The sequence below is a fragment of the Pseudophryne corroboree genome, unplaced genomic scaffold (genome assembly GCF_028390025.1).
Source record: "Pseudophryne corroboree isolate aPseCor3 unplaced genomic scaffold, aPseCor3.hap2 scaffold_2219, whole genome shotgun sequence".
Taxonomy (NCBI): domain Eukaryota; kingdom Metazoa; phylum Chordata; class Amphibia; order Anura; family Myobatrachidae; genus Pseudophryne; species Pseudophryne corroboree.
The window spans coordinates 1-27,271 of record NW_026968867.1 but is presented as its reverse complement, the minus strand read 5'-3'; the positions used below and the strand labels follow the sequence as shown (position 1 = coordinate 27,271).

Here is a 27,271-nt window from a genome sequence, read left to right as displayed (position 1 = left end):
ATCACATTCAATTATTTTTGTCAAAGAGGTTTGATTTATTACTTGTCTAATTTAATCACTGTGTGCCTATCAAAGAAGGATGGATTTGAGTTCCTGATGAAATAAAGTCTTTAGAACTGACATGTAGCGATACTACTTTGTGATGATTATATTACTAGATGCCAATAATGTGTGCCTATTGAAGAGTGATAAAGTCCATTCTTAATATTCTACAGAATCTTTCCAATCTATTCACCTTCCCATTGAATAATGAACATAATCAGCATCAACAATTAAAAGATGGCTGCCTGCAGGAATGGATAATTTTAAACTTTGCAAAATTGTCCATTTCACAAACAAAAACAACATTGTTTAATAGACACTCGCCTGAACAGGGACTTGAACCCTGGACCCTCAGATTAAAAGTCTGATGCTCTACCGACTGAGCTATCCAGGCTCTGAGCACTGAAGTTGCCATATTGGAAACTGCTCGAAATATATAAAACATGACAATTTGCTGTGCAATTACAAAAAATGTGGAAAAATATATGTGTTACTGCAGTCATGAACTGAAAGACTTGGCTTGTAGGGTATCTTGATGAAATATATTTTAGTTTCCTCTGTGTTTAAGATGTAAATCCTTAGATGCTTTAAGTATCACCTCACTTCAATAATTACATTCAATTATTTTTGTCAAAGAGGTTTGATTTATTACTTGTCTAATTTAATCACTGTGTGCCTATCAAAGAAGGATGGATTTGAGTTCCTGATGAAATAAAGTCTTTAGAACTGACATGTAGCGACACTACTTTGTGATGATTATATTACTAGATGCCAATAATGTGTGCCTATTGAAGAGTGATAAATTCCATTCTTAATATTCTACAGAATCTTTCCAATCTATACACCTTCCCATTGAATAATGAACATAATCAGCATCAACAATTAAAAGATGGCTGCCTGCAGGAATGGATAATTTTAAACTCTGCAAAATTGTCCATTTCACAAACAAAAACACCATTGTTTAAAAGACACTCACCTGAACAGGGACTTGAACGCTGGACACTCAGATTAAAAGTCTGATGCTCTACCGACTGACCTATCTAGGCTTTGAGCACTGACGTTGTCATATTGGAAACTGCTCGAAATATATAAAACATGACAATTTGCTGTGCAATTACAAAAAATTTGGAAAAATATATGTGTTACTGCAATCAGGAACTGAAAGACTTGGCTTGTAGGGTATCTTGATGAAATATATTTTAGTTTCTTCTGTGTTTAATATGTAAATCCTTAGATTCGTTAAGTATCACCTTACTTCAATAATCACATTCAATTATTTTTGTCAAAGAGGTTTGATTTATTACTTGTCTAATTTAATCACTGTGTGCCTATCAAAGAAGGATGGATTTGAGTTCCTGATGAAATAAAGTCTTTAGAACTGACATGTAGCGATACTACTTTGTGATGATTATATTACTAGATGCCAATAATGTGTGCCTATTGAAGAGTGATAAAGTCCATTCTTAATATTCTAAAGAATCTCTCCAATCTATACACCTTCCCATTGAATAATGAACATAATCAGCATCAACAATTAAAAGATTGCTGCCTGCAGGAATGGATGATTTTAAACTCTGCAAAATTGTCCATTTCACAAACAAAAACACCATTGTTTAAAAGACACTCGCAAGAACAGGGACTTGAACCCTGGACCCTCAGATTAAAAGTCTGATGCTCTACCGACAGAGCTATCCAGGCTCTGAGCACTGAAGTTGCCATATTGGAAACTGCTCGAAATATATAAAACATGACAATTTGCTGTGCAATTACAAAAAATGTGGAAAAATATATGTGTTACTGCAATCATGAACTGAAAGACTTGGCTTGTAGGGTATCTTGATGAAATATATTTTAGTTTCCTCTGTGTTTAAGATGTAAATCCTTAGATTCGTTAAGTATCACCTTACTTCAATAATCCCATTCAATTATTTTTGTCAAAGAGGTTTGATTTATTATTTGTCTAATTTAATCACTGTGTGCCTATCAAAGAAGGATGGATTTGAGTTCCTGATGAAATAAAGTCTTTAGAACTGACATGTAGCGATACTACTTTGTGATGATTATATTACTAGATGCCAATAATGTGTGCCTATTGAAGAGTGATAAAGTCCATTCTTAATATTCTACAGAATCTTTCCAATCTATTCACCTTCCCATTGAATAATGAACATAATCAGCATCAACAATTAAAAGATGGCTGCCTGCAGGAATGGATAATTTTAAACTCTGCAAAATTGTCCATTTCACAAACAAAAACACCATTGTTTAAAAGACACTCGCCTGAACAGGGACTTGAACCCTGGACCCTCAGTTTAAAAGTCTGATGCTCTACCGACTGAGCTATCCAGGCTCTGAGGACTGAAGTTGCCATATTGGAAACTGCTCAAAATATATAAAACATGACAATTTGCTGTGCAATTACAAAAAATGTGGAAAAATATATGTGTTACTGCAGTCATGAACTGAAAGACTTGGCTTGTAGGGTCTCTTGATGAAATATATTTTAGTTTAATCTGTGTTTAAGATGTAAATCCTTAGATTCGTTAAGTATCACCTTACTTCAATAATCACATTCAATTATTTTTGTCAAAGAGGTTTGATTTATTACTTGTCTAATTTAATCACTGTGTGCCTATCAAAGAAGGATGGATTTGAGTTCCTGATGAAATAAAGTCTTTAGAACTGACATGTAGCGATACTACTTTGTGATGATTATATTACTAGATGCCAATAATGTGTGCCTATTGAAGAGTGATAAAGTCCATTCTTAATATTCTACAGAATCTTTCCAATCTATTCACCTTCCCATTGAATAATGAACATAATCAGCATCAACAATTAAAAGATGGCTGCCTGCAGGAATGGATAATTTTAAACTCTGCAAAATTGTCCATTTCACAAACAAAAACACCATTGTTTAAAAGACACTCACCTGAACAGGGACTTGAACGCTTAACCCTCAGATTAAAAGTCTGATGCTCTACCGACTGAGCTATCTAGGCTTTGAGCACTGAAGTTGTCATATTGGAAACTGCTCGAAATATATAAAACATGACAATTTGCTGTGCAATTACAAAAAATGTGGAAAAATATATGTGTTACTGCAATCAGGAACTGAAAGACTTGGCTTGTAGGGTATCTTGATGAAATATATTTTAGTTTCTTCTGTGTTTAATATGTAAATCCTTAGATTCGTTAAGTATCACCTTACTTCAATAATCACATTCAATTATTTTTGTCAAAGAGGTTTGATTTATTACTTGTCTAATTTAATCACTGTGTGCCTATCAAAGAAGGATGGATTTGAGTTCCTGATGAAATAAAGTCTTTAGAACTGACATGTAGCGATACTACTTTGTGATGATTATATTACTAGATGCCAATAATGTGTGCCTATTGAAGAGTGATAAAGTCCATTCTTAATATTCTAAAGAATCTCTCCAATCTATACACCTTCCCATTGAATAATGAACATAATCAGCATCAACAATTAAAAGATGGCTGCCTGCAGGAATGGATAATTTTAAACTCTGCAAAATTGTCCATTTCACAAACAAAAACACCATTGTTTAAAAGACACTCGCCTGAACAGGGACTTGAACCCTGGACCCTCAGATTAAAAGTCTGATGCTCTACCGACTGAGCTATCCAGGCTCTGAGCACTGAAGTTGCCATATTGGAAACTGCTCGAAATATATAAAACATGACAATTTGCTGTACAGTTACAAAAAATGAGGAAAAATATATGTGTTACTGCTATCATGAACTGAAAGACTTGGCTTGTAGGGTCTCTTGATGAAATATATTTTAGTTTAATCTGTGTTTAAGATGTAAATCCTTAGATTCGTTAAGTATCACCTTACTTCAATAATCACATTCAATTATTTTTGTCAAAGAGGTTTGATTTATTACTTGTCTAATTTAATCACTGTGTGCCTATCAAAGAAGGATGGATTTGAGTTCCTGATGAAATAAAGTCTTTAGAACTGACATGTAGCGATACTACTTTGTGATGATTATATTACTAGATGCCAATAATGTGTGCCTATTGAAGAGTGATAAAGTCCATTCTTAATATTCTACAGAATCTTTCCAATCTATTCACCTTCCCATTGAATAATGAACATAATCAGCATCAACAATTAAAAGATGGCTGCCTGCAGGAATGGATAATTTTAAACTTTGCAAAATTGTCCATTTCACAAACAAAAACAACATTGTTTAATAGACACTCGCCTGAATAGGGACTTGAACCCTGGACCCTCAGATTAAAAGTCTGATGCTCTACCGACTGAGCTATCCAGGCTCTGAGCACTGAAGTTGCCATATTGGAAACTGCTCGAAATATATAAAACATGACAATTTGCTGTGCAATTACAAAAAATGTGGAAAAATATATGTGTTACTGCAGTCATGAACTGAAAGACTTGGCTTGTAGGGTATCTTGATGAAATATATTTTAGTTTCCTCTGTGTTTAAGATGTAAATCCTTAGATGCTTTAAGTATCACCTCACTTCAATAATCACATTCAATTATTTTTGTCAAAGAGGTTTGATTTATTACTTGTCTAATTTAATCACTGTGTGCCTATCAAAGAAGGATGGATTTGAGTTCCTGATGAAATAAAGTCTTTAGAACTGACATGTAGCGACACTACTTTGTGATGATTATATTACTAGATGCCAATAATGTGTGCCTATTGAAGAGTGATAAATTCCATTCTTAATATTCTACAGAATCTTTCCAATCTATACACCTTCCCATTGAATAATGAACATAATCAGCATCAACAATTAAAAGATGGCTGCCTGCAGGAATGGATAATTTTAAACTCTGCAAAATTGTCCATTTCACAAACAAAAACACCATTGTTTAAAAGACACTCACCTGAACAGGGACTTGAACGCTTAACCCTCAGATTAAAAGTCTGATGCTCTACCGACTGAGCTATCTAGGCTTTGAGCACTGAAGTTGTCATATTGGAAACTGCTCGAAATATATAAAACATGACAATTTGCTGTGCAATTACAAAAAATGTGGAAAAATATATGTGTTACTGCAATCAGGAACTGAAAGACTTGGCTTGTAGGGTATCTTGATGAAATATATTTTAGTTTCTTCTGTGTTTAATATGTAAATCCTTAGATTCGTTAAGTATCACCTTACTTCAATAATCACATTCAATTATTTTTGTCAAAGAGGTTTGATTTATTACTTGTCTAATTTAATCACTGTGTGCCTATCAAAGAAGGATGGATTTGAGTTCCTGATGAAATAAAGTCTTTAGAACTGACATGTAGCGATACTACTTTGTGATGATTATATTACTAGATGCCAATAATGTGTGCCTATTGAAGAGTGATAAAGTCCATTCTTAATATTCTAAAGAATCTCTCCAATCTATACACCTTCCCATTGAATAATGAACATAATCAGCATCAACAATTAAAAGATTGCTGCCTGCAGGAATGGATGATTTTAAACTCTGCAAAATTGTCCATTTCACAAACAAAAACACCATTGTTTAAAAGACACTCGCAAGAACAGGGACTTGAACCCTGGACCCTCAGATTAAAAGTCTGATGCTCTACCGACAGAGCTATCCAGGCTCTGAGCACTGAAGTTGCCATATTGGAAACTGCTCGAAATATATAAAACATGACAATTTGCTGTGCAATTACAAAAAATGTGGAAAAATATATGTGTTACTGCAATCATGAACTGAAAGACTTGGCTTGTAGGGTATCTTGATGAAATATATTTTAGTTTCCTCTGTGTTTAAGATGTAAATCCTTAGATTCGTTAAGTATCACCTTACTTCAATAATCCCATTCAATTATTTTTGTCAAAGAGGTTTGATTTATTATTTGTCTAATTTAATCACTGTGTGCCTATCAAAGAAGGATGGATTTGAGTTCCTGATGAAATAAAGTCTTTAGAACTGACATGTAGCGATACTACTTTGTGATGATTATATTACTAGATGCCAATAATGTGTGCCTATTGAAGAGTGATAAAGTCCATTCTTAATATTCTAAAGAATCTCTCCAATCTATACACCTTCCCATTGAATAATGAACATAATCAGCATCAACAATTAAAAGATTGCTGCCTGCAGGAATGGATGATTTTAAACTCTGCAAAATTGTCCATTTCACAAACAAAAACACCATTGTTTAAAAGACACTCGCAAGAACAGGGACTTGAACCCTGGACCCTCAGATTAAAAGTCTGATGCTCTACCGACAGAGCTATCCAGGCTCTGAGCACTGAAGTTGCCATATTGGAAACTGCTCGAAATATATAAAACATGACAATTTGCTGTGCAATTACAAAAAATGTGGAAAAATATATGTGTTACTGCAATCATGAACTGAAAGACTTGGCTTGTAGGGTATCTTGATGAAATATATTTTAGTTTCCTCTGTGTTTAAGATGTAAATCCTTAGATTCGTTAAGTATCACCTTACTTCAATAATCCCATTCAATTATTTTTGTCAAAGAGGTTTGATTTATTATTTGTCTAATTTAATCACTGTGTGCCTATCAAAGAAGGATGGATTTGAGTTCCTGATGAAATAAAGTCTTTAGAACTGACATGTAGCGATACTACTTTGTGATGATTATATTACTAGATGCCAATAATGTGTGCCTATTGAAGAGTGATAAAGTCCATTCTTAATATTCTACAGATTCTTTCCAATCTATTCACCTTCCCATTGAATAATGAACATAATCAGCATCAACAATTAAAAGATGGCTGCCTGCAGGAATGGATAATTTTAAACTCTGCAAAATTGTCCATTTCACAAACAAAAACACCATTGTTTAAAAGACACTCGCCTGAACAGGGACTTGAACCCTGGACCCTCAGTTTAAAAGTCTGATGCTCTACCGACTGAGCTATCCAGGCTCCGAGGACTGAAGTTGCCATATTGGAAACTGCTCAAAATATATAAAACATGACAATTTGCTGTGCAATTACAAAAAATGTGGAAAAATATATGTGTTACTGCAGTCATGAACTGAAAGACTTGGCTTGTAGGGTCTCTTGATGAAATATATTTTAGTTTAATCTGTGTTTAAGATGTAAATCCTTAGATTCGTTAAGTATCACCTTACTTCAATAATCACATTCAATTATTTTTGTCAAAGAGGTTTGATTTATTACTTGTCTAATTTAATCACTGTGTGCCTATCAAAGAAGGATGGATTTGAGTTCCTGATGAAATAAAGTCTTTAGAACTGACATGTAGCGATACTACTTTGTGATGATTATATTACTAGATGCCAATAATGTGTGCCTATTGAAGAGTGATAAAGTCCATTCTTAATATTCTACAGAATCTTTCCAATCTATACACCTTCCCATTGAATAATGAACATAATCAGCATCAACAATTAAAAGATGGCTGCCTGCAGGAATGGATGATTTTAAACTCTGCAAAATTGTCCATTTCACAAACAAAAACACCATTGTTTAAAAGACACTCGCCTGAACAGGGACTTGAACCCTGGACCCTCAGATTAAAAGTCTGATTCTCTACCGACTGAGCTATCCAGGCTCTGAGCACTGAAGTTGCCATATTGGAAACTGCTCGAAATATATAAAACATGACAATTTGCTGTGCAATTACGAAAAATGTGAAAAAATATATGTGTTACTGCAATCATGAACTGAAAGACTTGGCTTGTAGGGTATCTTGATGAAATATATTTTAGTTTCCTCTGTGTTTAAGATGTAAATCCTTAGATTCGTTAAGTATCACCTCACTTCAATAATCACATTCAATTATTTTTGTCAAAGAGGTTTGATTTATTACTTGTCTAATTTAATCACTGTGTGCCTATCAAAGAAGGATGGATTTGAGTTCCTGATGAAATAAAGTCTTTAGAACTGACATGTAGCGACACTACTTTGTGATGATTATATTACTAGATGCCAATAATGTGTGCCTATTGAAGAGTGATAAATTCCATTCTTAATATTCTACAGAATCTTTCCAATCTATACACCTTCCCATTGAATAATGAACATAATCAGCATCAACAATTAAAAGATGGCTGCCTGCAGGAATGGATAATTTTAAACTCTGCAAAATTGTCCATTTCACAAACAAAAACACCATTGTTTAAAAGAGACTCGCCTGAACAGGGACTTGAACCCTGGACCCTCAGATTAAAAGTCTGATGCTCTACCGACTGAGCTATCCAGTATCTGTGTGCTGAAGTTGCCATAATGGAAACTGCTCGAAATATATAAAACATGACAATTTGCTGTGCAATTACAAAAAATGTGGAAAAATATATGTGTTACTGCAATCATGAACTGAAAGACTTGGCTTGTAGGGTATCTTGATGAAATATATTTTAGTTTCCTCTGTGTTTAAGTTGTAAATCCTTAGATGCTTTAAGTATCACCTCACTTCAATAATCACATTCAATTATTTTTGTCAAAGAGTTTTGATTTATCACTTGTCTAATTTAATCACTGTGTGCCTATCAAAGAAGGATGGATTTGAGTTCCTGATGAAATAAAGTCTTTAGAACTGACATGTAGCGATACTACTTTGTGATGATTATATTACTAGATGCCAATAATGTGTTCCTATTGAAGAGTGATAAAGTCCATTCTTAATATTCTACAGAATCTTTCCAATCTATTCACCTTCCCATTGAATAATGAACATAATCAGCATCAACAATTAAAAGATGGCTGCCTGCAGGAATGGATAATTTTAAACTCTGCAAAATTGTCCATTTCACAAACAAAAACACCATTGTTCAAAAGACACTCGCCTGAACAGGGACTTGAACCCTGGACCCTCAGATTAAAAGTCTGATGCTCTACCGACTGAGCTATCCAGACTCTGAGTGCTGAAGTTGCCATATTGGAAACTGCTCGAAATATATAAAACATGACAATGTGCTGTGCAAATACAAAAAATGTGGATAAATATATGTGTTACTGCAATCATGAACTGAAAGACTTGGCTTGTAGGGTCTCTTGATGAAATATATTTTAGTTTCCTCTGTGTTTAAGTTGTAAATCCTTAGATGCTTTAAGTATCACCTCACTTCAATAATCACATTCAATTATTTTTGTCAAAGAGGTTTGATTTATTACTTGTCTATTTTAATCACTGTGTGCCTATCAAAGAAGGATGGATTTGAGTTCCTGATGAAATAAAGTCTTTAGAACTTACATGTAGCCATACTACTTTGTGATGATTATATTACTAGATGCCAATAATGTGTGCCTATTGAAGAGTGATAAAGTCCATTCTTAATATTCTACAGAATCTTTCCAATCTATACACCTTCCCATTGAATAATGATCATAATCAGCATCAACAATTAAAAGATGGCTGCCTGCAGGAATGGATGATTTTAAACTCTACAAAATTGTCCATTTCACAAAAAAAAACACCATTGTTTAAAAGACACTCGCCTGAACAGGGACTTGAACCCTGGACCCTCAGATTAAAAGTCTGATGCTCTACCGACTGAGCTATCCAGTATCTGAGTGCTGATGTTGCCATAATGGAAACTGCTCGAAATATATAAAACATGACAATTTGCTGTGCAATTACAAAAAATGTGGAAAAATATATGTGTTACTGCAATCAGGAACTGAAAGACTTGGCTTGTAGGGTATCTTGATGAAATATATTTTAGTTTCTTCTGTGTTTAAGATGTAAATCCTTAGATGCTTTAAGTATCACCTCACTTCAATAATCACATTCAATTATTTTTGTCAAAGAGGTTTGATTTATTACTTGTCTAATTTAATCACTGTGTGCCTATTAAAGAAGGATGGATTTGAGTTCCTGATTAAATAAAGTCTTTAGAACTGACATGTAGCGATACTACTTTTGGATGATTATATTACTAGATGCCAATAATGTGTGCCTATTGAAGAGTGATAAAGTCCATTCTTAATATTCTACAGAATCTTTCCAATCTATACACCTTCCCATTGAATAATGAACATAATCAGCATCAACAAATAAAAGATGGCTGCCTGCAGGAATGGATAATTTTAAACTCTGCAAAATTGTCCATTTCACAAACAAAAACAACATTGTTTAAAAGACACTCGCCTGAACAGGGACTTGAACCCTGGACCCTCAGATTAAAAGTCTGATGCTCTACCGACTGAGCTATCCAGGCTCTGAGCACTGACGTTGCCATATTGGAAACTGCTCGAAATATATAAAACATGACAATTTGCTGTGCAATTACAAAAAATTAGGAAAAATATATGTGTTACAGCTATCATGAACTGAAAGACTTGGCTTGTAGGGTCTCTTGATGAAATATATTTTAGTTTAATCTGTGTTTAAGATGTAAATCCTTAGATTCGTTAAGTATCACCTTACTTCAATAATCACATTCAATTATTTTTGTCAAAGAGGTTTGATTTATTACTTGTCTAATTTAATCACTGTGTGCCTATCAAAGAAGGATGGATTTGAGTTCCTGATGAAATAAAGTCTTTAGAACTGACATGTAGCGATACTACTTTGTGATGATTATATTACTAGATGCCAATAATGTGTGCCTATTGAAGAGTGATAAAGTCCATTCTTAATATTCTACAGAATCTTTCCAATCTATACACCTTCCCATTGAATAATGAACATAATCAGCATCAACAATTAAAAGATGGCTGCCTGCAGGAATGGATGATTTTAAACTCTGCAAAATTGTCCATTTCACAAACAAAAACACCATTGTTTAAAAGACACTCGCCTGAACAGGGACTTGAACGCTGGACCCTCAGATTAAAAGTCTGATGCTCTACCGACTGAGCTATCCAGGCTCTGAGCACTGAAGTTGTCATATTGGAAACTGCTCGAAATATATAAAACATGACAATTTGCTGTGCAATTACAAAAAATGTGGAAAATATATGTGTTACTGCAATCAGGAACTGAAAGACTTGGCTTGTAGGGTATCTTGATAAAATATATTTTAGTTTCTTCTGTGTTTAAGATGTAAATCCTTAGATTCGTTAAGTATCACCTTACTTCAATAAACACATTCAATTATTTTTGTCAAAAAGGTTTGATTTATTACTTGTCTAATTTAATCACTGTGTGCCTATCAAAGAAGGATGGATTTGAGTTCCTGATGAAATAAAGTCTTTAGAACTGACATGTAGCGATACTACTTTGTGATGATTATATTACTAGATGCCAATAATGTGTGCCTATTGAAGAGTGATAAAGTCCATTCTTAATATTCTAAAGAATCTCTCCAATCTATACACCTTCCCATTGAATAATGAACATAATCAGCATCAACAATTAAAAGATGGCTGCCTGCAGGAATGGATGATTTTAAACTCTGCAAAATTGTCCATTTCACAAACAAAAACAACATTGTTTAAAAGACACTCGCCTGAACAGGGACTTGAACCCTGGACCCTCAGATTAAAAGTCTGATGCTTTACCGACTGAGATATCCAGGCTCTGAGCACTGAAGTTGCCATATTGGAAACTGCTCGAAATATATAAAACATGACAATTTGCTGTGCAATTACAAAAAATGTGGAAAAATATATGTGTTACTGCAATCATGAACTGAAAAACTTGGCTTGTAGGGTCTCTTGATGAAATATATTTTAGTTTCCTCTGTGTTTAAGATGTAAATCCTTAGATTCGTTAAGTATCACCTTACTTCAATAATCACATTCAATTATTTTTGTCAAAGAGGTTTGATTTATTACTTGTCTAATTTAATCACTGTATGCCTATCAAAGAAGGATGGATTTGAGTTCCTGATGAAATAAAGTATTTAGAACTGACATGTAGCGATACTACTTTGTGATGATTATATTACTAGATGCCAATAATGTGTGCCTATTGAAGAGTGATAAAGTCCATTCTTAATATTCTACAAAATCTTTCCAATCTATTCACCTTCCCATTGAATAATGAACATAATCAGCATCAACAATTAAAAGATGGCTGCCTGCAGGAATGGATAATTCTAGAAAGAGAAAAGAAGACTCTATCTTGGGGGCACTCTTTGAAATATAAATAGGGCCAGATATACCCTTAGGTATCATTAAAATATAACCTTTAATTGTATCTTTAAAATTAATAGGAATTTGAAAAGGAAAAATATATAAACACACACACACAGGTTTATTCATATACACCTTGGGATCACTTGTCTATCACAAGGAGTTTAAAGAACACTGATTGCTCACTATGGAGCTTATTGGTTCAGAGAACACTGATTGCTCACCGAGGAGCTTGTTTTAATTATTTTTATTCAGATTTTTTTATAACCAATTATGATCTCTCACTGTTTAAACAACCATATCATGAATAGGTATTGATTTACCGAACGTCAGCTCCTATATTCTCAAACACATGTATAATTATAAAAATTCAAAATTTGCCCAAATGGTATATACACAGTGTTGAGAGATGCAGAATGCCCATCATATTTATATGGTATCTTATGCGCTCATTAGTAGCCCGACATAAATAGTTGGTATAGAGAGAAAAAAGGAAAGAGTAAAAAAGATGATCAGTATGCCATGGTACATTGCTTCTACTGTCTCACCGTCATGAGCTCAAGGTTTTTGTTAGCTCAGCGGCCGGTGGATGAGAGGGCAGCGACCTTGAAATTTCTGACCAGAAAGAGGATAAGTGGCCGTACTGCTTTCCCTGTTAGAGCGGATGGAATGTCTCGATATCCTAGGACATTGCAGGACACTGCACCGCAATCCAGGGATGAGTGTTAACCGAAATTGAGTACAATTCCTGCCTGTTTAATTTTCAGGTAATTGCAGGGAGATGATAGGGAGTGGTTCAATGTTAAACCAGTGCCGTGCACATTCTCACATAGAAATGCATTTATCAAAAAAGCCGTACTCCACACAGGCTATTAGCAAAGTACTTTCCCAAATTTATTTTCAGGTATACTTTATCGGTATACTAATATTGTTAGGCTCACTTAACATAATTCATTATTTTCTCTAACATTTGACCATAGGTCACTGAACAATATGTGTTGGGCTAAAAAGTAGCAGCAAACCCAGCTAGAATGAAAAGTTTTTATGACCGCAAACCCAGTCCAGCCGCTGAGATCTCTTTTCGTCATGTACTCTGGTCACTAGGACCGGTGCAGCGGACGGCAAATATGAAAACAGCAGCGCTTCGGGTATTACTGGCCGGAAAAAAGATTAGTAGCTGTGCTGCTTTCCACGTTAGAGCGGTTGCAGCGCCTTGATATCATAGGACAGAGCAAGGACGCTGCACCACAATCCGTGGATGAGAGCTAGCTGAAAATAGGAAGATTACCGTTCTAAAGGCAGCAGGACTTCTGGACGGAGCAGCGTATGTTGGTTGTAGGACCAGTGATTCTAACTTTCACAAGGCGACATTGCCATGCTGATTCCAGCCGTGCCAAAACGCGTTTTCACCCGTAGGCTTGCTCACTTCACTGCACTATCTGGCATCAAAAAGAGTGCCCCCAAGATAGAGTCTTCTTTTCTCTTTCTAGAATATTTGGTTTTCTGACTCTGGGGAGCAACACCAACCCTGTATTATGGTGAATCTACCTGAGTAATCATAGGTATTTGGTTTTCTTTAAAGAATTAACCCCCCTCGTGTGTTCATTTTGTGTGTAACTGTGTCATCCAGGCACAAACAAGGGGGTATCTTGTTGCGGATCATCACAAATGTTTCTTCCTTAGGAATGGATAATTTTAAACTTTGCAAAATTGTCCATTTCACAAACAAAAACAACATTGTTTAATAGACACTCGCCTGAACAGGGACTTGAACCCTGGACCCTCAGATTAAAAGTCTGATGCTCTACCGACTGAGCTATCCAGGCTCTAAACACTGAAGTTGCCATATTGGAAACTGCTCGAAATATATAAAACATGACAATTTGCTGTGCAATTACAAAAAATGTGGAAAAATATATGTGTTACTGCAATCATGAACTGAAAAACTTGGCTTGTAGGGTCTCTTGATGAAATATATTTTAGTTTCTTCTGTGTTTAAGTTGTAAATCCTTAGATGCTTTAAGTATCACCTCACTTCAATAATCACATTCAATTATTTTTGTCAAAGAGGTTTGATTTATTACTTGTCTAATTTAATCACTGTGTGCCTATCAAAGAAGGATGGATTTGAGTTCCTGATTAAATAAAGTCTTTAGAACTGACATGTAGCGATACTACTTTTGGATGATTATATTACTAGATGCCAATAATGTGTGCCTATTGAAGAGTGATAAAGTCCATTCTTAATATTCTACAGAATCTTTCCAATCTATACACCTTCCCATTGAATAATGAACATAATCAGCATCAACAAATAAAAGATGGCTGCCTGCAGGAATGGATAATTTTAAACTCTGCAAAATTGTCCATTTCACAAACAAAAACACCATTGTTTAAAAGACACTCGCCTGAACAGGGACTTGAACGCTGGACCCTCAGATTAAAAGTCTGATGCTCTACCGACTGAGCTATCCAGGCTCTGAGCACTGAAGTTGTCGTATTGGAAACTGCTCGAAATATATAAAACATGACAATTTGCTGTGCAATTACAAAAAATGTGGAAAAATATATGTGTTACTGCAATCAGGAACTGAAAGACTTGGCTTGTAGGGTATCTTGATGAAATATATTTTAGTTTCCTCTGTGTTTAAGATGTAAATCCTTAGATTCGTTAAGTATCACCTTACTTCAATAATCACATTCAATTATTTTTGTCAAAGAGGTTTGATTTATTACTTGTCTAATTTAATCACTGTGTGCCTATCAAAGAAAAATGGATTTCAGTTCCTGATGAAATAAAGTCTTTAGAACTGACATGTAGCGATACTACTTTGGAGATGATTATATTACTAGATGCCAATAATGTGTGCCTATTCAAGAGTGATAAAGTCCATTCTTAATATTCTAAAGAATCTCTCCAATCTATACACCTTCCCATTGAATAATGAACGTAATCAGCATCAACAATTAAAAGATGGCTGCCTGCAGGAATGGATGATTTTAAACTCTGCAAAATTGTCCATTTCACAAACAAAAACACCATTGTTTAAAAGACACTCGCAGGAACAGGGACTTGAACCCTGGACCCTCAGATTAAAAGTCTGATGCTCTACCGACTGAGCTATCCAGGCTCTGAGCACTGAAGTTGCCATATTGGAAACTGCTCGAAATATATAAAACATGACAATTTGCTGTGCAATTACAAAAAATGTGGAAAAATATATGTGTTACTGCAATCATGAACTGAAAGACTTGGCTTGTAGGGTATCTTGATGAAATATATTTTAGTTTCCTCTGTGTTTAAGATGTAAATCCTTAGATGCTTTAAGTATCACCTCACTTCAATAATCACATTCAATTATTTTTGTCAAAGAGGTTTGATTTATTACTTGTCTAATTTAATCACTGTGTGCCTATCAAAGAAGGATGGATTTGAGTTCCTGATTAAATAAAGTCTTTAGAACTGACATGTAGCGATACTACTTTTGGATGATTATATTACTAGATGCCAATAATGTGTGCCTATTGAAGAGTGATAAAGTCCATTCTTAATATTCTACAGAATCTTTCCAATCTATACACCTTCCCATTGAATAATGAACATAATCAGCATCAACAAATAAAAGATGGCTGCCTGCAGGAATGGATAATTTTAAACTCTGCAAAATTGTCCATTTCACAAACAAAAACACCATTGTTTAAAAGACACTCGCCTGAACAGGGACTTGAACCCTGGACCCTCAGATTAAAAGTCTGATGCTTTACCGACTGAGCTATCCAGGCTCTGAGCACTGACGTTGCCATATTGGAAACTGCTCGAAATATATAAAACATGACAATTTGCTGTGCAATTACAAAAAATGAGGAAAAATATATGTGTTACAGCTATCATGAACTGAAAGACTTGGCTTGTAGGGTCTCTTGATGAAATATATTTTAGTTTAATCTGTGTTTAAGATGTAAATCCTTAGATTCGTTAAGTATCACCTTACTTCAATAATCACATTCAATTATTTTTGTCAAAGAGGTTTGATTTATTACTTGTCTAATTTAATCACTGTGTGCCTATCAAAGAAGGATGGATTTGAGTTCCTGATGAAATAAAGTCTTTAGAACTGACATGTAGCGATACTACTTTGTGATGAATATATTACTAGATGCCAATAATGTGTGCCTATTGAAGAGTGATAAAGTCCATTCTTAATATTCTACAGAATCTTTCCAATCTATACACCTTCCCATTGAATAATGAATATAATCAGCATCAACAATTAAAAGATGGCTGCCTGCAGGAATGGATGATTTTAAACTCTGCAAAATTGTCCATTTCACAAACAATAACACCACACTCGCCTGAACAGGGACTTGAACCCTGGACCCTCAGATTAAAAGTCTGATGCTCTACCGACTGAGCTATCCAGTATCTGAGTGCTGAAGTTGTCATAATGGAAACTGCTCGAAATATATAAAACATGACAATTTGCTGTGCAATTACAAAAAATGTGGAAAAATATATGTGTTACTGCAATCGTGAACTGAAAGACTTGGCTTGTAGGGTATCTTGATGAAATATATTTTAGTTTCCTCTGTGTTTAAGTTGTAAATCCTTAGATGATTTAAGTATCACCTCACTTCAATAATCACATTCAATTATTTTTGTCAAAGAGGTTTGATTTATCACTTGTCTAATTTAATCACTGTGTGCCTATTAAAGAAGGATGGATTTGAGTTCCTGATGAAACAAAGTCTTTAGAACTGACATGTAGTGATACTACTTTGTGATGACTATATTACTAGATGCCAATAATGTGTGCCTATTGAAGAGTAATAAAGTCCATTCTTAATATTCTAAAGAATCTCTCCAATCTATACACCTTACCATTGAATAATGAACATAATCAGCATCAACAATTAAAAGATGGCTGCCTGCTGGAATGGATGATTTTAAACTCTGCAAAATTGTCCATTTCACAAACAAAAACAACATTGTTTAATAGACACTCGCCTGAACAGGGACTTGAACCCTGGACCCTCAGATTAAAAGTCTGATGCTCTACCAACTGAGCTATCCAGGCTCTGAGCACTGAAGTTGCCATATTGGAAACTGCTCGAAATATATAAAACATGACAATTTGCTGTGCAATTACAAAAAATGTGGAAAAATATATGTGTTACTGCAATCATGAACTGAAAGACTTGGCTTGTAGGGTCTCTTGATGAAATATATTTTAGTTTCCTCTGTGTTTAACTTGTAAATCCTTAGATGCTTTAAGTATCACCTCACTTCAATAATCACATTCAATTATTTTTGTCAAAGAGGTTTGATTTATTACTTGTCTAATTTAATCACTGTGTGCCTATCAAAGAAGGATGGATTTGAGTTCCTGATGAAACAAAGTCTTTAGAACTGACATGTAGTGATACTACTTTGTGATGATTATATTACTAGATGCCAATAATGTGTGTCTATTGAAGAGTGATAATGTCCATTCTTAATATTCTACAGAATCTTTCCAATCTATTCACCTTCCCATTGAATAATGAACATAATCAGCATCAACAATTAAAAGATGGCTGCCTTCAGGAATGGATAATTTTAAACTCTGCAAAATTGTCCATTTCACAAACAAAAACACCATTGTTTAAAAATCACTCGCCTGAACAGGGACTTGAACCCTGGACCCTCAGATTAAAAGTCTGATGTTCTACCGACTGAGCTATCCAGGCTCTGAGCACTGAAGTTGTCATATTGGAAACTGCTCGAAATATATAAAACATGACAATTTGCTGTGCAATTACAAAAAATGTGGAAAAATATATGTGTTACTGCAATCAGGAACTGAAAGACTTGGCTTGTAGGGTATCTTGATGAAATATATTTTAGTTTCCTCTGTGTTTAAGATGTAAATCCTTAGATTCGTTAAGTATCACCTTACTTCAATAATCACATTCAATTATTTTTGTCAAAGAGGTTTGATTTATTACTTGTCTAATTTAATCACTGTGTGCCTATCAAAGAAGGATGGAGTTGAGTTCCTGATGAAATAAAGTCTTTAGAACTGACATGTAGCGATACTACTTTGTGATGATTATATTACTAGATGCCAATAATGTGTGCCTATTGAAGAGTGATAAAGTCCATTCTTAATATTCTACAGAATCTTTCCAATCTATTCACCTTCCCATTGAATAATGAACATAATCAGCATCAACAATTAAAAGATGGCTGCCTGCAGGAATGGATAATTTTAAACTCTGCAAAATTGTCCATTTCACAAACAAAAACACCATTGTTTAAAAGACACTCGCCTGAACAGGGACTTGAACGCTGGACCCTCAGATTAAAAGTCTGATGCTCTACCGACTGAGCTATCCAGGCTCTGAGCACTGAAGTTGTCATATTGGAAACTGCTCGAAATATATAAAACATGACAATTTGCTGTGCAATTACAAAAAATGTGGAAAAATATATGTGTTACTGCAATCATGAACTGAAAAACTTGGCTTGTAGGGTCTCTTGATGAAATATATTTTAGTTTCCTCTGTGTTTAAGATGTAAATCCTTAGATTCGTTAAGTATCACCTTACTTCAATAATCACATTCAATTATTTTTGTCAAAGAGGTTTGATTTATTACTTGTCTAATTTAATCACTGTATGCCTATCAAAGAAGGATGGATTTGAGTTCCTGATGAAATAAAGTCTTTAGAACTGACATGTAGCGATACTACTTTGTGATGATTATATTACTTGATGCCAATAATGTGTGCCTATTGAAGAGTGATAAAGTCCATTCTTAATATTCTACAAAATCTTTCCAATCTATTCACCTTCCCATTGAATAATGAACATAATCAGCATCAACAATTAAAAGATGGCTGCCTGCAGGAATGGATAATTCTAGAAAGAGAAAAGAAGACTCTATCTTGGGGGCACTCTTTGAAATATAAATAGGGCCAGATATACCCTTAGGTATCATTAAAATATAACCTTTAATTGTATCTTTAAAATTAATAGGAATTTGAAAAGGAAAAATATATAAACACACACACACAGGTTTATTCATATACACCTTGGGATCACTTGTCTATCACAAGGAGTTTAAAGAACACTGATTGCTCACTATGGAGCTTATTGGTTCAGAGAACACTGATTGCTCACCGAGGAGCTTGTTTTAATTATTTTTATTCAGATTTTTTTATAACCAATTATGATCTCTCACTGTTTAAACAACCATATCATGAATAGGTATTGATTTACCGAACGTCAGCTCCTATATTCTCAAACACATGTATAATTATAAAAATTCAAAATTTGCCCAAATGGTATATACACAGTGTTGAGAGATGCAGAATGCCCATCATATTTATATGGTATCTTATGCGCTCATTAGTAGCCCGACATAAATAGTTGGTATAGAGAGAAAAAAGGAAAGAGTAAAAAAGATGATCAGTATGCCATGGTACATTGCTTCTACTGTCTCACCGTCATGAGCTCAAGGTTTTTGTTAGCTCAGCGGCCGGTGGATGAGAGGGCAGCGACCTTGAAATTTCTGACCAGAAAGAGGATAAGTGGCCGTACTGCTTTCCCTGTTAGAGCGGATGGAATGTCTCGATATCCTAGGACATTGCAGGACACTGCACCGCAATCCAGGGATGAGTGTTAACCGAAATTGAGTACAATTCCTGCCTGTTTAATTTTCAGGTAATTGCAGGGAGATGATAGGGAGTGGTTCAATGTTAAACCAGTGCCGTGCACATTCTCACATAGAAATGCATTTATCAAAAAAGCCGTACTCCACACAGGCTATTAGCAAAGTACTTTCCCAAATTTATTTTCAGGTATACTTTATCGGTATACTAATATTGTTAGGCTCACTTAACATAATTCATTATTTTCTCTAACATTTGACCATAGGTCACTGAACAATATGTGTTGGGCTAAAAAGTAGCAGCAAACCCAGCTAGAATGAAAAGTTTTTATGACCGCAAACCCAGTCCAGCCGCTGAGATCTCTTTTCGTCATGTACTCTGGTCACTAGGACCGGTGCAGCGGACGGCAAATATGAAAACAGCAGCGCTTCGGGTATTACTGGCCGGAAAAAAGATTAGTAGCTGTGCTGCTTTCCACGTTAGAGCGGTTGCAGCGCCTTGATATCATAGGACAGAGCAAGGACGCTGCACCACAATCCGTGGATGAGAGCTAGCTGAAAATAGGAAGATTACCGTTCTAAAAGCAGCAGGACTTCTGGACGGAGCAGCGTATGTTGGTTGTAGGACCAGTGATTCTAACTTTCACAAGGCGACATTGCCATGCTGATTCCAGCCGTGCCAAAACGCGTTTTCACCCGTAGGCTTGCTCACTTCACTGCACTATCTGGCATCAAAAAGAGTGCCCCCAAGATAGAGTCTTCTTTTCTCTTTCTAGAATATTTGGTTTTCTGACTCTGGGGAGCAACACCAACCCTGTATTATGGTGAATCTACCTGAGTAATCATAGGTATTTGGTTTTCTTTAAAGAATTAACCCCCCTCGTGTGTTCATTTTGTGTGTAACTGTGTCATCCAGGCACAAACAAGGGGGTATCTTGTTGCGGATCATCACAAATGTTTCTTCCTTAGGAATGGATAATTTTAAACTTTGCAAAATTGTCCATTTCACAAACAAAAACAACATTGTTTAATAGACACTCGCCTGAACAGGGACTTGAACCCTGGACCCTCAGATTAAAAGTCTGATGCTCTACCGACTGAGCTATCCAGGCTCTGAGCACTGAAGTTGCCATATTGGAAACTGCTCGAAATATATAAAACATGACAATTTGCTGTGCAATTACAAAAAATGTGGAAAAATATATGTGTTACTGCAATCATGAACTGAAAAACTTGGCTTGTAGGGTCTCTTGATGAAATATATTTTAGTTTCTTCTGTGTTTAAGTTGTAAATCCTTAGATGCTTTAAGTATCACCTCACTTCAATAATCACATTCAATTATTTTTGTCAAAGAGGTTTGATTTATTACTTGTCTAATTTAATCACTGTGTGCCTATCAAAGAAGGATGGATTTGAGTTCCTGATTAAATAAAGTCTTTAGAACTGACATGTAGCGATACTACTTTTGGATGATTATATTACTAGATGCCAATAATGTGTGCCTATTGAAGAGTGATAAAGTCCATTCTTAATATTCTACAGAATCTTTCCAATCTATACACCATCCCATTGAATAATGAACATAATCAGCATCAACAAATAAAAGATGGCTGCCTGCAGGAATGGATAATTTTAAACTCTGCAAAATTGTCCATTTCACAAACAAAAACACCATTGTTTAAAAGACACTCGCCTGAACAGGGACTTGAACGCTGGACCCTCAGATTAAAAGTCTGATGCTCTACCGACTGAGCTATCCAGGCTCTGAGCACTGAAGTTGTCGTATTGGAAACTGCTCGAAATATATAAAACATGACAATTTGCTGTGCAATTACAAAAAATGTGGAAAAATATATGTGTTACTGCAATCAGGAACTGAAAGACTTGGCTTGTAGGGTATCTTGATGAAATATATTTTAGTTTCCTCTGTGTTTAAGATGTAAATCCTTAGATTCGTTAAGTATCACCTTACTTCAATAATCACATTCAATTATTTTTGTCAAAGAGGTTTGATTTATTACTTGTCTAATTTAATCACTGTGTGCCTATCAAAGAAAAATGGATTTCAGTTCCTGATGAAATAAAGTCTTTAGAACTGACATGTAGCGATACTACTTTGTGATGATTATATTACTAGATGCCAATAATGTGTGCCTATTCAAGAGTGATAAAGTCCATTCTTAATATTCTAAAGAATCTCTCCAATCTATACACCTTCCCATTGAATAATGAACGTAATCAGCATCAACAATTAAAAGATGGCTGCCTGCAGGAATGGATGATTTTAAACTCTGCAAAATTGTCCATTTCACAAACAAAAACACCATTGTTTAAAAGACACTCGCAGGAACAGGGACTTGAACCCTGGACCCTCAGATTAAAAGTCTGATGCTCTACCGACTGAGCTATCCAGGCTCTGAGCACTGAAGTTGCCATATTGGAAACTGCTCGAAATATATAAAACATGACAATTTGCTGTGCAATTACAAAAAATGTGGAAAAATATATGTGTTACTGCAATCATGAACTGAAAGACTTGGCTTGTAGGGTATCTTGATGAAATATATTTTAGTTTCCTCTGTGTTTAAGATGTAAATCCTTAGATGCTTTAAGTATCACCTCACTTCAATAATCACATTCAATTATTTTTGTCAAAGAGGTTTGATTTATTACTTGTCTAATTTAATCACTGTGTGCCTATCAAAGAAGGATGGATTTGAGTTCCTGATTAAATAAAGTCTTTAGAACTGACATGTAGCGATACTACTTTTGGATGATTATATTACTAGATGCCAATAATGTGTGCCTATTGAAGAGTGATAAAGTCCATTCTTAATATTCTACAGAATCTTTCCAATCTATACACCTTCCCATTGAATAATGAACATAATCAGCATCAACAAATAAAAGATGGCTGCCTGCAGGAATGGATAATTTTAAACTCTGCAAAATTGTCCATTTCACAAACAAAAACACCATTGTTTAAAAGACACTCGCCTGAACAGGGACTTGAACGCTGGACCCTCAGATTAAAAGTCTGATGCTCTACCGACTGAGCTATCCAGGTTCTGAGCACTGAAGTTGTCATATTGGAAACTGCTCGAAATATATAAAACATGACAATTTGCTGTGCAATTACAAAAAATGTGGAAAAATATATGTGTTACTGCAATCAGGAACTGAAAGACTTGGCTTGTAGGGTATCTTGATGAAATATATTTTAGTTTCTTCTGTGTTTAAGATGTAAATCCTTAGATGCTTTAAGTATCACCTCACTTCAATAATCACATTCAATTATTTTTGTCAAAGAGGTTTGATTTATTACTTGTCTAATTTAATCACTGTGTGCCTATCAAAGAAGGATGGATTTGAGTTCCTGATTAAATAAAGTCTTTAGAACTGACATGTAGCGATACTACTTTTGGATGATTATATTACTAGATGCCAATAATGTGTGCCTATTGAAGAGTGATAAAGTCCATTCTTAATATTCTACAGAATCTTTCCAATCTATACACCTTCCCATTGTATAATGAACATAATCAGCATCAACAAATAAAAGATGGCTGCCTGCAGGAATGGATAATTTTAAACTCTGCAAAATTGTCCATTTCACAAACAAAAACAACATTGTTTAAAAGACACTCGCCTGAACAGGGACTTGAACCCTGGACCCTCAGATTAAAAGTCTGATGCTTTACCGACTGAGCTATCCAGGCTCTGAGCACTGACGTTGCCATATTGGAAACTGCTCGAAATATATAAAACATGACAATTTGCTGTGCAATTACAAAAAATGAGGAAAAATATATGTGTTACAGCTATCATGAACTGAAAGACTTGGCTTGTAGGGTCTCTTGATGAAATATATTTTAGTTTAATCTGTGTTTAAGATGTAAATCCTTAGATTCGTTAAGTATCACCTTACTTCAATAATCACATTCAATTATTTTTGTCAAAGAGGTTTGATTTATTACTTGTCTAATTTAATCACTGTGTGCCTATCAAAGAAGGATGGATTTGAGTTCCTGATGAAATAAAGTCTTTAGAACTGACATGTAGCGATACTACTTTGTGATGAATATATTACTAGATGCCAATAATGTGTGCCTATTGAAGAGTGATAAAGTCCATTCTTAATATTCTACAGAATCTTTCCAATCTATACACCTTCCCATTGAATAATGAATATAATCAGCATCAACAATTAAAAGATGGCTGCCTGCAGGAATGGATGATTTTAAACTCTGCAAAATTGTCCATTTCACAAACAATAACACCACACTCGCCTGAACAGGGACTTGAACCCTGGACCCTCAGATTAAAAGTCTGATGCTCTACCGACTGAGCTATCCAGTATCTGAGTGCTGAAGTTGTCATAATGGAAACTGCTCGAAATATATAAAACATGACAATTTGCTGTGCAATTACAAAAAATGTGGAAAAATATATGTGTTACTGCAATCGTGAACTGAAAGACTTGGCTTGTAGGGTATCTTGATGAAATATATTTTAGTTTCCTCTGTGTTTAAGTTGTAAATCCTTAGATGATTTAAGTATCACCTCACTTCAATAATCACATTCAATTATTTTTGTCAAAGAGGTTTGATTTATCACTTGTCTAATTTAATCACTGTGTGCCTATTAAAGAAGGATGGATTTGAGTTCCTGATGAAACAAAGTCTTTAGAACTGACATGTAGTGATACTACTTTGTGATGACTATATTACTAGATGCCAATAATGTGTGCCTATTGAAGAGTAATAAAGTCCATTCTTAATATTCTAAAGAATCTCTCCAATCTATACACCTTACCATTGAATAATGAACATAATCAGCATCAACAATTAAAAGATGGCTGCCTGCTGGAATGGATGATTTTAAACTCTGCAAAATTGTCCATTTCACAAACAAAAACAACATTGTTTAATAGACACTCGCCTGAACAGGGACTTGAACCCTGGACCCTCAGATTAAAAGTCTGATGCTCTACCAACTGAGCTATCCAGGCTCTGAGCACTGAAGTTGCCATATTGGAAACTGCTCGAAATATATAAAACATGACAATTTGCTGTGCAATTACAAAAAATGTGGAAAAATATATGTGTTACTGCAATCATGAACTGAAAGACTTGGCTTGTAGGGTCTCTTGATGAAATATATTTTAGTTTCCTCTGTGTTTAACTTTTAAATCCTTAGATGCTTTAAGTATCACCTCACTTCAATAATCACATTCAATTATTTTTGTCAAAGAGGTTTGATTTATTACTTGTCTAATTTAATCACTGTGTGCCTATCAAAGAAGGATGGATTTGAGTTCCTGATGAAACAAAGTCTTTAGAACTGACATGTAGTGATACTACTTTGTGATGATTATATTACTAGATGCCAATAATGTGTGCCTATTGAAGAGTGATAATGTCCATTCTTAATATTCTACAGAATCTTTCCAATCTATTCACCTTCCCATTGAATAATGAACATAATCAGCATCAACAATTAAAAGATGGCTGCCTTCAGGAATGGATAATTTAAAACTCTGCAAAATTGTCCATTTCACAAACAAAAACAACATTGTTTAATAGACACTCGCCTGAACAGGGACTTGAACCCTGGACCCACAGATTAAAAGTCTGATGTTCTACCAACTGAGCTATCCAGGCTCTGAGCACTGAAGTTGCCATATTGGAAACTGCTCGAAATATATAAAACATGACAATTTGCTGTGCAATTACAAAAAATGTGGAAAAATATATGTGTTACTGCAATCATGAACTGAAAGACTTGGCTTGTAGGGTCTCTTGATGAAATATATTTTAGTTTCCTCTGTGTTTAACTTGTAAATCCTTAGATGCTTTAAGTATCACCTCACTTCAATAATCACATTCAATTATTTTTGTCAAAGAGGTTTGATTTATTACTTGTCTAATTTAATCACTGTGTGCCTATCAAAGAAGGATGGATTTGAGTTCCTGATGAAACAAAGTCTTTAGAACTGACATGTAGTGATACTACTTTGTGATGATTATATTACTAGATGCCAATAATGTGTGCCTATTGAAGAGTGATAATGTCCATTCTTAATATTCTACAGAATCTTTCCAATCTATTCACCTTCCCATTGAATAATGAACATAATCAGCATCAACAATTAAAAGATGGCTGCCTTCAGGAATGGATAATTTTAAACTCTGCAAAATTGTCCATTTCACAAACAAAAACACCATTGTTTAAAAATCACTCGCCTGAACAGGGACTTGAACCCTGGACCCTCAGATTAAAAGTCTGATGTTCTACCGACTGAGCTATCCAGGCTCTGAGCACTGAAGTTGTCATATTGGAAACTGCTCGAAATATATAAAACATGACAATTTGCTGTGCAATTACAAAAAATGTGGAAAAATATATGTGTTACTGCAATCAGGAACTGAAAGACTTGGCTTGTAGGGTATCTTGATGAAATATATTTTAGTTTCCTCTGTGTTTAAGATGTAAATCCTTAGATTCGTTAAGTATCACCTTACTTCAATAATCACATTCAATTATTTTTGTCAAAGAGGTTTGATTTATTACTTGTCTAATTTAATCACTGTGTGCCTATCAAAGAAGGATGGAGTTGAGTTCCTGATGAAATAAAGTCTTTAGAACTGACATGTAGCGATACTACTTTGTGATGATTATATTACTAGATGCCAATAATGTGTGCCTATTGAAGAGTGATAAAGTCCATTCTTAATATTCTACAGAATCTTTCCAATCTATTCACCTTCCCATTGAATAATGAACATAATCAGCATCAACAATTAAAAGATGGCTGCCTGCAGGAATGGATAATTTTAAACTCTGCAAAATTGTCCATTTCACAAACAAAAACACCATTGTTTAAAAGACACTCGCCTGAACAGGGACTTGAACGCTGGACCCTCAGATTAAAAGTCTGATGCTCTACCGACTGAGCTATCCAGGCTCTGAGCACTGAAGTTGTCATATTGGAAACTGCTCGAAATATATAAAACATGACAATTTGCTGTGCAATTACAAAAAATGTGGAAAAATATATGTGTTACTGCAATCAGGAACTGAAAGACTTGGCTTGTAGGGTATCTTGATGAAATATATTTTAGTTTCCTCTGTGTTTAAGATGTAAATCCTTAGATTCGTTAAGTATCACCTCACTTCAATAATCACATTCAATTATTTTTGTCAAATAGGTTTGATTTATTACTTGTCTAATTTAATCACTGTGTGCCTATCAAAGAAGGATGGAGTTGAGTTCCTGATGAAATAAAGTCTTTAGAACTGACATGTAGCGATACTACTTTGTGATGATTATATTACTAGATGCCAATAATGTGTGCCTATTGAAGAGTGATAAAGTCCATTCTTAATATTCTACAGAATCTTTCCAATCTATTCACCTTCCCATTGAATAATGAACATAATCAGCATCAACAATTAAAAGATGGCTGCCTGCAGGAATGGATAATTTTAAACTCTGCAAAATTGTCCATTTCACAAACAAAACACCATTGTTTAAAAGAC

At 34.7% G+C, this 27,271-nt stretch overlaps 27 non-coding genes across 27 annotated transcripts; all 27 read right to left on the bottom strand.

Annotated features, from left to right (window-relative positions):
• Positions 1–363: 363 nt before the first annotated feature.
• TRNAK-UUU (transfer RNA lysine (anticodon UUU)) lies at positions 364–436 on the bottom strand. Its single transcript has one exon. It is a non-coding gene; the product is annotated as a tRNA-Lys (tRNA).
• Positions 437–2,319: 1,883 nt separating this feature from the next.
• On the bottom strand, positions 2,320–2,392 carry TRNAK-UUU (transfer RNA lysine (anticodon UUU)). The gene has a single exon. It is a non-coding gene; the product is annotated as a tRNA-Lys (tRNA).
• A 1,231-nt stretch (positions 2,393–3,623) lies between these two features.
• On the bottom strand, positions 3,624–3,696 carry TRNAK-UUU (transfer RNA lysine (anticodon UUU)). The gene has a single exon. It is a non-coding gene; the product is annotated as a tRNA-Lys (tRNA).
• Positions 3,697–4,275: 579 nt separating this feature from the next.
• On the bottom strand, positions 4,276–4,348 carry TRNAK-UUU (transfer RNA lysine (anticodon UUU)). The gene has a single exon. It is a non-coding gene; the product is annotated as a tRNA-Lys (tRNA).
• A 2,535-nt stretch (positions 4,349–6,883) lies between these two features.
• Positions 6,884–6,956, bottom strand: TRNAK-UUU (transfer RNA lysine (anticodon UUU)). Its single transcript has one exon. It is a non-coding gene; the product is annotated as a tRNA-Lys (tRNA).
• A 579-nt stretch (positions 6,957–7,535) lies between these two features.
• Positions 7,536–7,608, bottom strand: TRNAK-UUU (transfer RNA lysine (anticodon UUU)). The gene has a single exon. It is a non-coding gene; the product is annotated as a tRNA-Lys (tRNA).
• A 577-nt stretch (positions 7,609–8,185) lies between these two features.
• Positions 8,186–8,260, bottom strand: TRNAK-UUU (transfer RNA lysine (anticodon UUU)). The gene has a single exon. It is a non-coding gene; the product is annotated as a tRNA-Lys (tRNA).
• Positions 8,261–8,839: 579 nt separating this feature from the next.
• TRNAK-UUU (transfer RNA lysine (anticodon UUU)) lies at positions 8,840–8,912 on the bottom strand. The gene has a single exon. It is a non-coding gene; the product is annotated as a tRNA-Lys (tRNA).
• Positions 8,913–9,489: 577 nt separating this feature from the next.
• On the bottom strand, positions 9,490–9,564 carry TRNAK-UUU (transfer RNA lysine (anticodon UUU)). Its single transcript has one exon. It is a non-coding gene; the product is annotated as a tRNA-Lys (tRNA).
• A 579-nt stretch (positions 9,565–10,143) lies between these two features.
• On the bottom strand, positions 10,144–10,216 carry TRNAK-UUU (transfer RNA lysine (anticodon UUU)). Its single transcript has one exon. It is a non-coding gene; the product is annotated as a tRNA-Lys (tRNA).
• Positions 10,217–10,795: 579 nt separating this feature from the next.
• TRNAK-UUU (transfer RNA lysine (anticodon UUU)) lies at positions 10,796–10,868 on the bottom strand. Its single transcript has one exon. It is a non-coding gene; the product is annotated as a tRNA-Lys (tRNA).
• Positions 10,869–11,446: 578 nt separating this feature from the next.
• TRNAK-UUU (transfer RNA lysine (anticodon UUU)) lies at positions 11,447–11,519 on the bottom strand. Its single transcript has one exon. It is a non-coding gene; the product is annotated as a tRNA-Lys (tRNA).
• Positions 11,520–13,830: 2,311 nt separating this feature from the next.
• TRNAK-UUU (transfer RNA lysine (anticodon UUU)) lies at positions 13,831–13,903 on the bottom strand. The gene has a single exon. It is a non-coding gene; the product is annotated as a tRNA-Lys (tRNA).
• A 579-nt stretch (positions 13,904–14,482) lies between these two features.
• On the bottom strand, positions 14,483–14,555 carry TRNAK-UUU (transfer RNA lysine (anticodon UUU)). Its single transcript has one exon. It is a non-coding gene; the product is annotated as a tRNA-Lys (tRNA).
• Positions 14,556–15,787: 1,232 nt separating this feature from the next.
• TRNAK-UUU (transfer RNA lysine (anticodon UUU)) lies at positions 15,788–15,860 on the bottom strand. The gene has a single exon. It is a non-coding gene; the product is annotated as a tRNA-Lys (tRNA).
• Positions 15,861–16,425: 565 nt separating this feature from the next.
• Positions 16,426–16,500, bottom strand: TRNAK-UUU (transfer RNA lysine (anticodon UUU)). The gene has a single exon. It is a non-coding gene; the product is annotated as a tRNA-Lys (tRNA).
• A 579-nt stretch (positions 16,501–17,079) lies between these two features.
• TRNAK-UUU (transfer RNA lysine (anticodon UUU)) lies at positions 17,080–17,152 on the bottom strand. The gene has a single exon. It is a non-coding gene; the product is annotated as a tRNA-Lys (tRNA).
• Positions 17,153–17,731: 579 nt separating this feature from the next.
• TRNAK-UUU (transfer RNA lysine (anticodon UUU)) lies at positions 17,732–17,804 on the bottom strand. The gene has a single exon. It is a non-coding gene; the product is annotated as a tRNA-Lys (tRNA).
• A 579-nt stretch (positions 17,805–18,383) lies between these two features.
• On the bottom strand, positions 18,384–18,456 carry TRNAK-UUU (transfer RNA lysine (anticodon UUU)). Its single transcript has one exon. It is a non-coding gene; the product is annotated as a tRNA-Lys (tRNA).
• Positions 18,457–20,767: 2,311 nt separating this feature from the next.
• Positions 20,768–20,840, bottom strand: TRNAK-UUU (transfer RNA lysine (anticodon UUU)). The gene has a single exon. It is a non-coding gene; the product is annotated as a tRNA-Lys (tRNA).
• A 579-nt stretch (positions 20,841–21,419) lies between these two features.
• On the bottom strand, positions 21,420–21,492 carry TRNAK-UUU (transfer RNA lysine (anticodon UUU)). Its single transcript has one exon. It is a non-coding gene; the product is annotated as a tRNA-Lys (tRNA).
• A 1,883-nt stretch (positions 21,493–23,375) lies between these two features.
• Positions 23,376–23,448, bottom strand: TRNAK-UUU (transfer RNA lysine (anticodon UUU)). The gene has a single exon. It is a non-coding gene; the product is annotated as a tRNA-Lys (tRNA).
• Positions 23,449–24,013: 565 nt separating this feature from the next.
• On the bottom strand, positions 24,014–24,088 carry TRNAK-UUU (transfer RNA lysine (anticodon UUU)). Its single transcript has one exon. It is a non-coding gene; the product is annotated as a tRNA-Lys (tRNA).
• Positions 24,089–24,667: 579 nt separating this feature from the next.
• On the bottom strand, positions 24,668–24,740 carry TRNAK-UUU (transfer RNA lysine (anticodon UUU)). Its single transcript has one exon. It is a non-coding gene; the product is annotated as a tRNA-Lys (tRNA).
• Positions 24,741–25,319: 579 nt separating this feature from the next.
• TRNAK-UUU (transfer RNA lysine (anticodon UUU)) lies at positions 25,320–25,392 on the bottom strand. The gene has a single exon. It is a non-coding gene; the product is annotated as a tRNA-Lys (tRNA).
• A 579-nt stretch (positions 25,393–25,971) lies between these two features.
• Positions 25,972–26,044, bottom strand: TRNAK-UUU (transfer RNA lysine (anticodon UUU)). The gene has a single exon. It is a non-coding gene; the product is annotated as a tRNA-Lys (tRNA).
• A 579-nt stretch (positions 26,045–26,623) lies between these two features.
• Positions 26,624–26,696, bottom strand: TRNAK-UUU (transfer RNA lysine (anticodon UUU)). The gene has a single exon. It is a non-coding gene; the product is annotated as a tRNA-Lys (tRNA).
• Positions 26,697–27,271: the final 575 nt, after the last annotated feature.